This window comes from Ambystoma mexicanum, chromosome 12 (assembly GCF_040938575.1).
Source record: "Ambystoma mexicanum isolate Mex_15411 chromosome 12, UKY_AmexF1_1, whole genome shotgun sequence".
Classification (NCBI taxonomy): domain Eukaryota; kingdom Metazoa; phylum Chordata; class Amphibia; order Caudata; family Ambystomatidae; genus Ambystoma; species Ambystoma mexicanum.
Genome location: NC_090936.1, coordinates 933,919,430 through 933,934,123, shown reverse-complemented (window position 1 = coordinate 933,934,123; position 14,694 = coordinate 933,919,430). Strand labels below are relative to the sequence as shown.

Below are 14,694 nucleotides of genomic sequence, written 5' to 3'. Positions count from 1 at the left end.
GTAATGGAAAAGAAGGTTTGCTCGTGCCTACAGCCCAAACCGCTGAATTAATTTTCACCAAATTTGTGGCAGCTTGATCCCGAAAGCGTAGTAGTTTTATAAAAGGGCCAAAAAGTAGGCAAAAAAAAGAATGTGTGATATCTGGGTCCGGTCAGCAGACCCACTCCCCTGGACCAATCAGGGCCCAGCATGACATCCACAGACATCGGACACACCCGCTGACTCGAGGGCGAGAAGCGCGAGGTGCAGCAAATTTATTTTAATGGTTGCCATGTTGGATCCACGGACAGCGGTCTGTGTCCGCGGATATCGCAGTGGGGAAAAATCTGGAACACACATTTGGGGTTAATTGATGGTCGGAAAGGGTGGGGGAGTGGAATAAAGATGATATGGACCTGTTTTTCTAGGTGAAAAATATGGGTGTGGGTGCCCCTCACTCCGCGGACACCATCGTTAACAAACAGCTTTGGAAACACATTTGGGGTTATTTGATGGCTGAAAGAGCGTGTGGAAAGGGTAGGGGAGTGGAATAAAGATGATATGGAGCCGTTTGTCTAGGTGAAAAAAGGGTGTGCAGGTGCCGCCAAGTCCGTGGTCAGTTTTGGTGTCCGCAGACCTCATTTGGATTGCAGGGGGTTTAGGGCGAGTTTTGTTATTTGAAGGTGTATTGTACGTACATGTTATATGGTTTGATTCTATTGTGGTGGTTTTGGCTAGTGGCCAGATTCTTGGGGGAATGGCTGTAGACCATGGCCCCAAGAATTTGGCCACTGGCCACAAACACAATAGTGATTTGTGTATAGTAATTTTAGATAATGTAGTGGGAGTATACAGTATTTGTATTCTATTTTAAAATCTTTTTTATTAAATTCCAAAAGCAAATACCAAAGAAAATACACAAATTAAACAAATACAACATAACATACAAGGCAAATAATGGGACAGCAAGGGAAAAGTCCTTCCAATCGGATAGCGTGGTCAAAATGAAATGCAGCTCATATACAAATAATAGCAGACGGCCTCGTACATCAACATATTACAGAAAACTCAGCCCCACATGGCCTTTTAGAAATCAGGCCCACCAGGCACATCCACACAGTGCTTGTAATATGTTGGAATAATATAATTATAGTATAAATGGTATTTATGATTGTAGTACAATTGAGGACAGTGCTCCTTGATGTCTCCTCCACCTTTCACACAGTCAACAAGTGTATCCTCAATTAAACGGTTACATGATACCATTAGCATCATGGACCGGGTACAGGACTGGCCGATTTGTTTTCCTTATTAACCGCCCTTACCAGCTGCAACTAGGCTGTTTATACTCCACCAGCTCACTGTGTACCTGCAGAGTACCTTATGGTTTTATCCTATGATTGTGGCGCTTCCATACCCATTCGGTCCCCCTGGCACACCTGATGTCTCTTTTTTTCTCATTTCCAGTGTTATGTTAATGACACAGATGTTTCCTTAAACTTCCCTGAACTCATTTGTTGTCCTGGTTTTGTATCTGTAATTGTCTGACCACCATCGAGGCATTGCGTGTGGCTAACAATCTGCGACTCAATGCCAGTAAGACAGAGATCTTTCTTACTGTGGCACCAGTGCCCTGTTTTTCTCCTACCCTTTGGCCACCGTCTTTGGGTGCTCTACTCTCACCATCCTGTGAGGCCAAAAACCTTGGGGCTATCTTTAAGTCCTCTCTCTCCTTTGCTTCATACATTTTGGAGCTTGTACAGACAGAAAGCCCATGCTTTCGGCTTGACCTCCTTACAGGCATTGTACAGTTCCTCACCTTCCCCCAGATGCTGAACGTCTGTAGAGCCCCGGTCCTGTGTAGGCTGAACTACTGAAACAGCCTCTTCCTTAACCTCCCCCTTGGTTGTCCATGCCCCCTAATCTAGAATAGGGCTGCAACACTTATCATTGGTCTCAAGACCAGGGATCGTATTGCTGCAGTCCTAAAACGTGTACATTGGCTTCTGCTAATTGCAAGGACTACAATATGTCCAGGTTTGTTTCCTTAAATACTGCCCTGCTAGAGCCCTCTGCTGCTGTAACTCTGATACTCTGCTTGTCGAACTCTTTAAAACAGAGAGCAGGAGGCATGTATCTGTCTTCGGTCAGTGCCAGTCTTTGGAACAGCCTTCCTGTTCGCCACTACTTCAGCTACACTTCCTTAAATTCTGGAAACTTATGAAAACTCTGCGTTCCCGTTTTACTTAATTCCTTCCCTGCTAACTCACACCACTGCCACAGAGAATGCTGGCACGGTCCCCTATGAACCTCACATGTTGCAGGCCCTATATCTAGTTAGCACCGGTACACTCCCTCCACCCCCTACAGCACTTCATTGTTTGTCATGCTCCTTGATTACAGCTTTGAAAGCACTTTTAAACTACTCCCCCCGAATAGTAGTGTGTTGCAGTATATACACAGTACTGTTGTCTTGGAAAGATCTGGATCAACAGCTTCTTTTATGGCTTGCAAGGTAGCTGGTTGGATTTTCTGCCCCTTAGGCGTAGCCTCTGTGGTGGTAGTGTTGGTTGAGGAGGATGAGATAGAGGAAGACAGCCTACTACTTCCTGAGAAAGCAACAGACTTTCTGAGAGCATTCCGGCAGTTGTATTTAGTGTGGTGGTGCATGGAGGTTGTCCCGTAGGAGTACTGGCCAGGTTGTCCGCAACGGAGTACAACGTTACACTCAGTGCATTTCACCCTGGGTAGCCTTAGGTAAACACATAACTGTAAAGAACAGCCACACCCATGGTTCTCTCTAGGTGCTAGAGGTAGGTATTCCTGGTCCTCTTCCTGGTCCTCTTCCTGGTCCTCTTCCTGGTCCTCTTGATTGTTTTCTGCATGATTGCGCTTCTTCTGTTGTGTAGGCTCTGCAGCTGGTGGTGGTGGCTCCTGGTGACAAGGGATGACAATAGCGGATGCCATTTTTCAAAATAATTGGCAGTTCTGCTAATATTCTTCCAAGCATGTGCTCTGTACTAGATTGCACATGGATAATCAGTAAAAAAAAATAGGTCTAGGAGCTGTGCAAGGGTAACATTTCAGCTTGAACATTCCTGAATCAGCTAAAAATGCCATTTTGAACAGTTTGAGAAGCATGGATCCAATTGCGAGGTGCAGTCGGGTTCACAAATGTGTTGTAATACTGCACGTGAGCAGTCACATGACACTGTCCAAAAGTCTGCAATGACGTTCACGAACATCGGCGAACACAAAAACCATTGGAAATGTTGCAAAAGTTTGTAGAAGTGTTACACATTTTCTTAGAAGGTGGAGAATGGCACAGTTTTAATGTCAAACTTTCTGCATCGGCTGCAAATGCTGCTATATTGGGATAACTATATTAGGAAGTTGTAGCAAATTAGGGAGCACTGGTAAAAACCCATGAAATTCAGTGAGAAAAACGTTGTTAAAGGCACGTTATGGTTACAAGTAAAATAGAAACACCCCAGAAATTCACCAGTTATGGTAAGCTAAGCAACCATAACTCGGCCACCACTGTTTACTGCCAAGACTAACACCCAGGACATCAAAGATGACATCATCCCTACAAGGAACTGTGTTTATAATGTTGGTAACAAGGGGTGATCGGAAGACTTATCATGAAATACTTAATGCGTTAAAGAATTTACTCATCTAAACAAAACATTATATTGGAGTGTTGTGGTTAATACAGAAACCTAATCATATGTACACAAAGGCAATGGCACCATAGAAGTACAATGTTTTTAATCTGGTAATTTTGGATAGCAAAATAATGAATGGTACCTTAGAGATTTGAGACATGTTAAATATGGAATTGATAGCTAGCAATTCAAGACTTACTACACACTGTTAGTACAAACAAAACATATGAAGACCCACAATACATACAAATTAGAGGCACATACAGGGAATCTAAAGTAAGGAAGAAAGAAATAACATCACCAGAAAATGTCAATAACATTAAAGTTCATTTTCATGTATGCAAATGAATTGAGTGTTTGAGCTGAGAGCAAACCGTAAGGAAAGTACTATAAGCGCATATGACAAAGTTAAAGTCTAGATATATGGCAACCTTTGCATTTTCATATTCTGACTATCAGTGACCAAAAACAACTGGCCTAAATATGTCAGTGAACAGAAACAAGTGCCCTTGATATGTGATTTTATATATATATTAGCTGAACAGTGAAAAAGACTAGTTATTACATCTATCTTGTAACTATTCTGATCCATATAGATATGTATATATGTGGAATTGTGAACAAAATTACTGCTGCTATTGCACTTGCCACTTTATATTGAAGAGTGAAGGCTGTTAATGCACTAAGCACTTTACTACGCTGAGAAGCGAGAGATGTATTTGACATTTTTTCCTTCTTTTTATACATTTTTATAAATTTCTGCATACAGATGTGGACTAAGCCTTCCAAAGCTATTCTCTATAGAAGAGATAGCAGTAAAAATGCACTGTGCATTCTAAGCAAAGAATTAGCAAAATATGCAGTACACAGAAAACTGTTCGAAATGAATATGTTGCCTTGAGCACATGACATTATAAAACTTGCACGATGCACTTTAGCCTTGTATAAGGGAAAAGGTTTAATATCAAACGGACTAAATAAGTCCGAGTATAACCACATCAAAAAACAGAGAAATTGTAACACATGGGCACTTGCTATTAACTGAAATTGGGTATGTCACAACGTAATAGTAGGATGGGAGGAATCAGAAATCATTGCTATTTAATGCACTGTGAAGGAAATGCACAAAATGTAGCAGATTACAAAGTATGACTGGTAATACCTAAGATTGCATGGCAAAATTTACCGTTCCAAGATGGCGATGTCAAAGAGGCAAAGTTTGGGAAAGGCGAAATTAGTCCTTCTATGATTGCTACAATTTGTGCTCCTCCCCCTCCACCTACCCCTCTCCCCCTGCTTGCCTGTTTTCCTCACGTTTTAAAACGGCTCTGTAACAATGAGGTTAATTGTTGTGAGCAAGCGGCGAGTTGGCCGCGAAATGCGTAAACGCCTCCTCATGAGGAGTGGTGCACTTGGGAGGACCTGGACACTTTGGTCTTTATGTTTGTTTTTTCCAACTTTGGAACGGATTTCCATGGATTTTTAATGTGACTTTTTCCCTGTGAAATGAATAAAGGAACAGTTTGGAATGAAAAACAACGGTTTGGATTTCAACTTCTTGCAATGGTGACTGGTTGTTAAAGTTATTGTGGAGAGTGCAGCTCGAACTATCTACCTAACAGGTAGAAGCAAGAATATATATATATATATATATATATATATATATATATATATATATATACACACACACACAGTTCCTTGTCACAGAATTTGTGGGTGGGACTGTGTACCCAGAGCTACAGCATATATAAAGGGTAGGGATCACATGAGAATTCAGCTCAAGAGGTATATTCAGGCTTTGAAGAGGCATAGGCTTAAGACATTTAAGGCTTGGATGGATTGCTTAAGTATAGCCAGGGCTAAACTAGAAGCACATTTAGTGGAAAGAATGGTTCATTTCTTGCTTCATTCCAAAAAGTTCTATTATACAGGAGGAAAAGGACCAGTAGGATAATGGTCTATAAGCTTTGGGTCATTCACTCTATACATTTCATACCATGTTTAGTGGATCGGGAAGGCTTGCTTCATTATTGGGAGAAGGATAAAGCAGATATGCTTTGTCAATAATTCGCTCAACCTCTGCCAGGAGATTCTCTCTCAACTGACAAAATATTTACCTGCCCGTCTCCCTAGATCCCAGAGGAGGGTTATCTGGCCTTAGATGTCCCCAACACTAGAGAGACGGTTGTGGCAGCAATTTCCTCCCTTCACATTAACAACATACTGTGTCTAGATGGATTTTCCCCTCTCTTCTTTAAATAATTTTTCTCTCAGCTCACGGATCCAGCGGTATAACTGTACAACACATTCCAGTTGGGTCCAATTTCTCCTACATTGGGCATGTCCACCACCAATTACATTCTGAAACCAGTGAAATATGGATCAAATAGCCCTACTGAACGTTATGATCTAAACCAAGGTTCTGGCATAATGAGGGTGCGCCCCGCTTTGATAGGGGTGAAACAGTCTGAATTAATTACTATTGTCAGCACACATGATAACAACTGTGGGTCGCTAGCTTATAGACCTGTGCAAAAATGCTGCCCTTCAAATTTGTGTACTACATGCGAACAAGGCTTTTGAGGGTTCACATAATGGAAATGGCTCAGGCCTTCATTCATTTTAATTCTGATAAAGGGCTGGTAATGTAGCTTGTGAATCCAGGCCCCACATCTGAGCACTCAGACCAGATTCACATTTCTAGAGGAACAGGTCAGGGTTGCCCTCTCTCCCCTCTAATCTTCACTCCCTGTATCTGAAGGGATGTGGTGTAGTGTAACAGGACTAAAGAGGAGATCTTAGTCACAGCTCAATAAATGTTGATGTGCCTATGGCTAGCCCTGGCGCCGCCATCTGTTGGAGATGTGTCTGAAGTGTAAGGTGGTAAGAGATCTTAAGGAGGAGTCAGTCAGGGCAGGGAGACAAGAGGATTAGGCCTTAAAAGGCAAAAAATCAACGGGACACCAGAGGAGGCTGACCCAAGAAGAATCACTGGAGAAAGTTGGAGATGTTTCAGTGATGTTACAGTTAATAACTTTGAGGAAGCCAAGGAGGAGGGGACCATCCAAGCGACATGAAAGCATATATATCATTGGCTGAGAGCTAGTAGGGCACTACATACTCTGACCAAGTCCACTGCCTGATCTTAAGGGTGAAGGTAGGGCCGTATACATACCAACATTCTGATGCACCTGGGAAAGAAATGTTATCAGCGAAAACCATAGAGATTAGTTTTCCCATAGGAATGCATTGGGGTTAGAATCATTTTACCCAGGAGATCATGAACATTTGCTATATTTTCCATTGAAAAATTGGGAGTCTCCCGCCTAAATCAGGAGGGTTGGCATGTATGGGGTTGCCACAAACCATGTAAGGCAAGTCTCAAGGCAGACATGGGAAGAATGTCCTGGTTACACCCACCATGCCACATGCAGAAAGCAGTGGATTTTCACACTGTCACCTTAGAAGTTCATGTCCTTTTAAGGTAATCAATGAGGGGCTAATGATCCTGCATTCAACCTAAGCTGCACTCCCATGGGAAGAGGATCATCAAAACCACAGGGCTAAAGAGCAGGACCCGAACAGAACTCTAGCAGTAAACCGGTCACCTTGCAACATATCCACACCTTCAGAGGGATGAACAAACCTCTATTACACAGAAACCCTGAAAGCGAATAGGCATTTATCCTATTACCCAGTACTGCACTACTGTAAAAATACTAACCTAAACGCTGGCTACTGTTTTTTTTATAAACAATTTTTAATGACTTTTACATTACATCACATGCATAAAGATAAACAACATAATCCACAACATAAACAAATCGAAGCATTTAAACACATTTCGATTCTATAACATCCTCCTCCCCCTGAACTTACAAACATTGCCTTTTAATCCGGTCAAAACCCATCACTTCTATGTATACCCCACTGTTCTGTCTTTCCATCTCCTTGTTCCTACTCAACGTTTACATTCAAGCCAAACCGATCTCATCCGGTATAGTATTTGGAGATGAACAACATCTGTGTTAGTGATTTGCCAGGACACAGCATCTTTGCTTGATTCCCCGAGTCCTCGATAAACCGCCCTGTGCCAGACCACTGTCTCTGCCATTGTCCACCGCTGCAAGTCCTTCCACCATACTTCCACCTTAGGACCTTACAAAGACTTCCAGGCCATTGCAATTCTGTGTTTGGCCAACACACAGACAAGATCTTTCATTTTGACAATATGACTTGCATGGGAAATCCCCTAAACAGACAGGCTGCAGGAGTCCCCAAGTCTAAGTCTATTCCTCCCCTGGCCACCTTGTTCGCGATCCCCACCCATTAGTGCTGTATTTTCTGCCAAGACCAGAACATGTGCAACATGCCAGCACTTTCCTCTTTGCATTTAGGGCAATATTGTCTGTCTGCCCCTTTAAACTGGGAGATCTTGCAGGGTGCCAAATATGCTTTATGCATTATATACAGCTCTGTAAGCTTTAGTCTGGTATTTCTGGAGACTTGTCTTGGATATCTCACTGCTCCTACCCACTCAGTATCTGTGAAAGGCTTACCCAGGTCAGTCTCTCATTTATACGGCACACTCAAGTCTGAAGCACTTTGGCCAGACAGGTGCCACTCAGAGTCTAGACACGACATACCCTCCCTCTTTCATGTCCTATATTGTATCTAGTCTAGCGCTTCCTTTGAACCCCCCACTGAGGTTTCGGCCACCTCTGTTCAAGTGTGCGCGTCATGGTCAGATGTAATAGAAACTGTCCTTCATGTATGCCAGTCTGCTCTCTTAGGGTCTGGAAATCCATTAATTTACCATCCTGGGGTAGATCTCCTATGATGACAACTCCACTGCCTTCCCAATACCTACAGATTCCTCATACATTGTTGTTTCCGCCCCAATATGTCGCTAAGGGGATCTGCGGGGAAACGGATCTCTTGTGCTAAATACTGTGCAGGCTCTTCGTCACAATGGTTGCCTAGTGTCAGAAGGTGCGGGAGCCAGCCAAGATAGGATTCTGTATCCATAAGATTTCTTTCAAATAGTAGTGCTCTATAGCAGGCTGTAGTTGCTGTATATAGTGTTGGCTCATCTGCCAGCCAGCCAATTACAAACTAACTGGCCAGCTAAGAAATACAATTCAAACTGCAGTACCCTAATTCCACCTACTTCATAGGTCCTCTGGAGTGTGCTTAAGGCCATTCTGTATCTGCCCCTATTCCAGAAGAATCCCCTAATGATAGCGTCCAATTTGCAAAAGAACCATCTAGGTATATTATATGGTATATGTAATAAGCAATAAAATAGCCGGGGGAGGACAACCATTTTCAGGAGCGCAGCTCTGCCCAACAACGATAAAGGCAGCCAAGCCCAAAAGCCCAAGGATTTTATTACACTAGCCAGGGCATTTTACGTGTTGTGCTCGTGTTCAGTCTGGCTATGGTGGTATACATCCATGCCCAAATATCTCAAGGTGTCAGCAGACCATTTTAATTCTAGTGTTGTAAGTCGACCTCGTTCTATCTTTGCAAAGCCTGCTAGAGGAAACGGGCAGGACTTCTCTCGGTTGATGGTGATCCCAGAGAGTTTGGCAAAGTGGTCCAAAATGTCTAGAATGTATTGCAAATTGACCATTGGCTGTTGTATTTAAAGTAGCATGTCGTCTGCATACACAGAACACATTCTTCGCCCCATCTATATATATGCCTGCATCTTTATATTCTTCCCTGAGGAACGCTGGAATTGGTTCCATGGCAAGAACAAAAAGCATTGGGGGCAGTGGGCATCCCTGTCTAGTGCCTTTTTCAATTTCCCACCCCTGTGAAATACAGCAGCCCGTTTTGATCCTAGGCGAAGTATATACTAATTTAACCCACCGCAGGTAACCCTGTCCCACGCCAAACCGCCAGACAGTGGCATATAGACAATTCCATCTAACAGTGTCAAACGCTTTGAAATCGTCCAAGGATGCCACTACGTAATGTTCCTCTGTTGACTTCGATTGATCAATTATGTGGTGCAAGTGTACCAAGTTCCATGAGTTGTTTCTACCCGGGACATAGCCGGTCTGGTCTGGTGTATTAGGCTTGCGATCACTCCTTTCAGCCTATTTTTACTGTTGTGGTTCACCATGGACGAATGCTTATAAGAGCCGCATTCAACCTGTGATTTATTTGGTTTGGGTATGGGTATTATAATCAATTCTCTCAGGCTTAGGGGGATTGGCGGGGGGGGGACCCATTTCATACACCTCCATCAACATGTCCAGAAGTTCTGGTACCAGATCGTCGGCAAACTCTTTGTAGAGTTTGCTCGGCAGATCGTCCACTGCAGGAGTCTTGGCCATGGGAAAGGTTCTTATCATAGCTAACAGTTCTTCAGCAGTAATTGGGGCGTCTAATAATTCTGTAGCTTCTTTACTGAGACAGGGCAGTTTAATCAAAGACAAGGCTTCTTCTAAATCAGTGTGTCAGATAGGGGCCTCTTCTTTGTACAGAGAGCTGTGATAGCTCAGAAAGGTGTCATTGATCTCGTTTTGCATTCTTCGAATGACGCGTCTATCATCTTTAATAGAACAAATCATTTCTCGTTTTGTCTCACTATGACAAAGCCATGCCAGCAGTCTACCCGGTTTGTCCCCCCTTCAAGCAGCTTTTCAGTATTCTTGACATAGCTAAAACCTGCCTAGCCTTTCCCAACCTGCTATGCACTTCAGCTTCAACTCTGTTATATCTTGGTTCGCAACTTCTGTATTCATGCTTTTCCGCTCTGCTTCTTCCAGGTCAGCCTCCGTTTTGGATAGTTCCCATGTGATTTCTTTCTGTATGCCACCCATTTTGCTTATTGCTTCCCCTCTAACCACGGTCTTGAAAGCCTCCCGTAGAGTACCTGCTGCAGGTACACTGCCAGTGTTTGTCTCAAAGTAGCGTTTAATCACCACTCCCATGTGCTCCATGAAAATTACATCCTGTAGTGCTTCACTTCTCAATTTGCACGCTGGGATCAGCGGTCTGTGTGTGACTATTTGCCATGTGAGGAGAAGTGGGGTATGCTCAGACAGGACGCAAGCCTTATAATCAGCTTCCAAAAATTCTTCTACGTGCTCTCTTCTGGTGAATACATAGTCAAGCTGAGTATGCACAGCATGTGGGGCTGAATAATATGAGTAGCCTCAGGTGTTCCTATGCCAGATGTCAGACAACTGAAAGGACTCCAGGAAAGTGTTCAGTGCTTTGGCAGGCGGGACTGGCTTCTTATATCTGTTATCTGACCTATCTACGGTAGAGTCACGTGTACAATTAAAGTCACCTCCCCATATCCAAGCACAGCCTCTGTAGGGGCTGAGTCTAGAATATAATGAATGAAAGAAGGTGGTGGCATCATGATTTAGGGCATATGTATTGATTATGCATGTGTCTCTGTTGTCTATCAAACCATGCACTACAACCATCTTTCCATCATCATCAGTCTTGACTTGGATTACCTTAAAAGGCACAGACGTTGCTATTCATATTAAGACACCCCTGGCATATGCTGAATATGTAGAGCCTACCATGTGTCATCCGCATTTTCTATGCAGGGTGTTGTGCTTGTCGACTGTGAGGTGTGTTTCTTGTAGTAGCGCAATTTCAACGTTATACCTGCGTAGGTACTTCAGCAGTCTATCTCTTTCGATGTAATTGTTAAGTCCTCTCACATTCCAGGTTACTATTTCAGGTTTCCTGCCATGCCGCATAGAATTTAGGGGGCCTTCCAGGCACCCACAATGCTCAAATTAGGGCCATAATACCAATAATGTCCTGCTCAGACACAGGTGGATATGTCCTGTTAAGGTGATGTTTTCTCTCTATATATGTTACATTGACAACACAATCTAGGGCAAGCTGAGACATTTTGAAAGGCAAACCAAACAAATTCTCCAACTCCCTTCCACCCCAGCCCAGCCCCACCCTCCACATGCCCAGCTACGCGCATGCTTGGGCGAATACGCTTTCGCACCTAACCCACCAAGCACTAAAGCCCAGTTGGTCAGTGCGCAGAGGAAGGATACTGTTAAACTGGTATCCAAGGTTGTAGATCGACCAGGGGGTCGCAGTAGCTTCACAGCTGCCAATATGAGGTACTACTTCTGCCAATGTTTTCCTCACTGCATCGTACACTCCTTGCTGCTCCAAAATGCAGTGTTATAGGGAGGACGTCGACAGACCCCTCGATACCATTTCAACGTTCAGTCGCTCTCCTGATTGTCACAGCAGGTTACTTTTTCCTACGTTGTTTTTATGTGTTGCGCTCATTGGGCATCATCGATTAGGCAGCATCTTCCACTATCTGCATTTACCTGGTAGCTGTATTATTCTGCCATCAAAGCTTCCTTCACCATATCCATCCATGTGTGTGCTTCCTCGTGGCTGTCAAAAAAGAGGGACTGGACATTAAGCAATATCTTGAGGCGAGTAGGATGAATGAACATATTTCAGTCTGGCCCATCTGAGTCGCTCCTTTGTGGACCCAAACTTGACCCTGCGCTTTTGGACTTGCAATGTGTCATCAGGGTATATAGCCAGTTTCACAGATGCTCTTTGAATCACATTTCCGCCTCTCTAAAATGCCAAGAGCTTCTCTGTCCTTTTAATTCATGATTTTCACAATTATTGGTCCGGGGAGCACACCATGTGGGTGCTTCTTATCTAAGGATCTGTGTGCACGTTCCACTGTAAAGCCTTGTGTGAGTTCTCCAGGGCCCACCTCCTGCAAGAGCATGTTCTCAACATATGTTTTGATGTGCTGCCCTCTGTCCCTTCTGGCAGACCCAATATTTGCATGCTATGCCAGGCCTTGCCTTCTGTGTCTTTGGCTCCATTGTCCAACACTTTCACCCTCTGTTTCAGTTCTTTCACTTCTACTTGTGCATTCTGAATATTTGCTGCGTTATCACCCACTTGCGCCTCAATCTTCCTGGTCCTATCTGCCAAGGCGCAGACAACTTGGTGGAGTAGGCTCAGATCTATAATGATGGCATCAATCTTAAAACTCTGGGGATGCTTGCAAGGCAGCAATAGCCGACAGAATCTGCTGCTCACTTCCGTTTTGCTTCTCTGGCCACTCAGATGATGACATAGTCTTGCGTTCAGACTGGGGCATCAGCTTACTGTCTTGGACGCAAGCATAGGCATCCATCGGGGTCTGTTTGACCTTTCCCCGTCCAGACCAACCAGGCATACGCGCAGTGGATTCCCCAGCCTATAGGCCAGAGCTTGCTTCTCTCTACTGTTGGGTCAAGGAGACGGGGCCCACACTTTTTCCTCAGCAAGTATGTGGGCTTCTGTGCCCGTTGCGCTCTAGCAATCCTTCCTGCCCCTGCGCTACCCCCCACTGCCTACTTACTGGCCCTGCAATGTTGGTGTCTCTGGTGGTTTTCACTCAGCCAACACACCAGCAGACCGAGTCTAGGTAGGAATCAAGCTATCCCTGGGTAATGTCTTAAATGTGCACAGACTTGGCACGCAGCAGCAATGCTCCTGTGATCCTCAGTTAACGTGTAGCAGTTAGCATAGGCTACAGTGTTGGCTGAAGCCCTTTACCAGCCAAGCCACAAGTATGTTGCTTCTCACAAACGTATACTCACTGTGCTTTTCCAGCTATTATCGGGACTCTGAGTGGTGAAACTCAAGTGGTAAAAATGAAGCACTCCATAGTCCTGCAGGAAGGGGTGCATCTTTTCAGGTAATACGTAGTATGCTGGCAGGTCCGCTGGTAATTTGCAGGAGTGCACCAGGCTGGATTTCTCCCTGAAGTCCAAAACGTCAGCCCAACAATGTTACCAATAGTTTAGCTACAGGGACAACTCTGGGAGCTGTAGCCAAACCAGTTCAAGGTAGCAAGGCGAGTGGTCTAGGCGACGTCTCAAGAGGTGGTGAGCCTGTAAGTGGACCTCAATGAGTACACACAGTGAAAAGTCAAGGAACACACTTTGATCAGTTATAAAAAATACCATTTATTTATGGCCATATAGCAGTATGAAAAATTATTCTTGCATGTAATATCACACAATACTAAATTGAAAATACATATACAATCACTGGAGTAGGGCAAAATACATAACAAACCCATGCAAAGGAAGGTGAGTATTCGTATGTAGTGTTGGGTGTCCTGACCCACGTTTGAGCTATCATGCTGCAAAATTTTGTTGCAGTGGCCTTAGAAAATCCAAGATGGCCAAAAAGCCCACATGTGCGCCAGAATCCAGGAGAACCACGCGGTTTGTGCGTACACCAAAATGGCTGCCTAACTTGCCACCCACCAGTGCGAGCATGATGGGCCAGGGTGCCATGAGTGGAATGGGTGCCAAAGGTAAAACAGCAGCGCCTGTTAGCTCAAAAACGCTTTAAAATTACCTTTGGTTTCTCTGAATGCCAGCTCAAAATGCCTATTTTCAAACATTGCAACACATCCAAAAATCTCACTGAACACCAGCAGACATCTGGCAGAATGAAGTATGTGTGCATACAAAATCTGGGAAGATGAAGAGCCCAAAACAATGTTCATAACAACACTGGCTGAGATATGCATGTCAGCAGCCTAACTGAAACTGGATTAAAACCACCAAAATCGAAATGTTTAAATTAACTGAGTGACCTACTGTTGAGTGTCACATAGTTTGTAACTGTTAAAATGTCATAGTTTTGAACTTGGAATCAGCATTCTAGCTGTATATGTAAAAATTGTATTGATTTAAACTGGGGAACAAAAAGTGACATTTTAGCTGAAACCTGGCTTAATGAAACTGAATTCTGCCTGACATCTACCCCCACAGGAGTTAAAACCTGCTCAGCCACTCTTCCCCTTGCCAAAAGGAGTTGTCACCTCTCTGATTAGATTAGGGGTGGAGCAGCTGGGGACTACAGGGAGGTGAACAAAGGCCTGTCCTGGACTCAGGCAAATGTTATATTGGGGGCGTCGTAAAAGTGGCTTCCTCTTGGGAGAAGTGGGAGGAGAAGTGCCTCTGGGAGTCACCCGAGCTGGAGGCGGGGACAGGCAGAAGCTTCC

The 14,694-nt window shown here is 44.1% G+C and overlaps 1 protein-coding gene across 2 annotated transcripts in view; it reads right to left on the bottom strand.

Annotated features, from left to right (window-relative positions):
- Window positions 1-14,694, bottom strand: part of LOC138514123 (protein NEDD1-like) — a 1,022,049-nt gene that overhangs the window by 514,668 nt on the left and 492,687 nt on the right. The window lies entirely within an intron of this gene.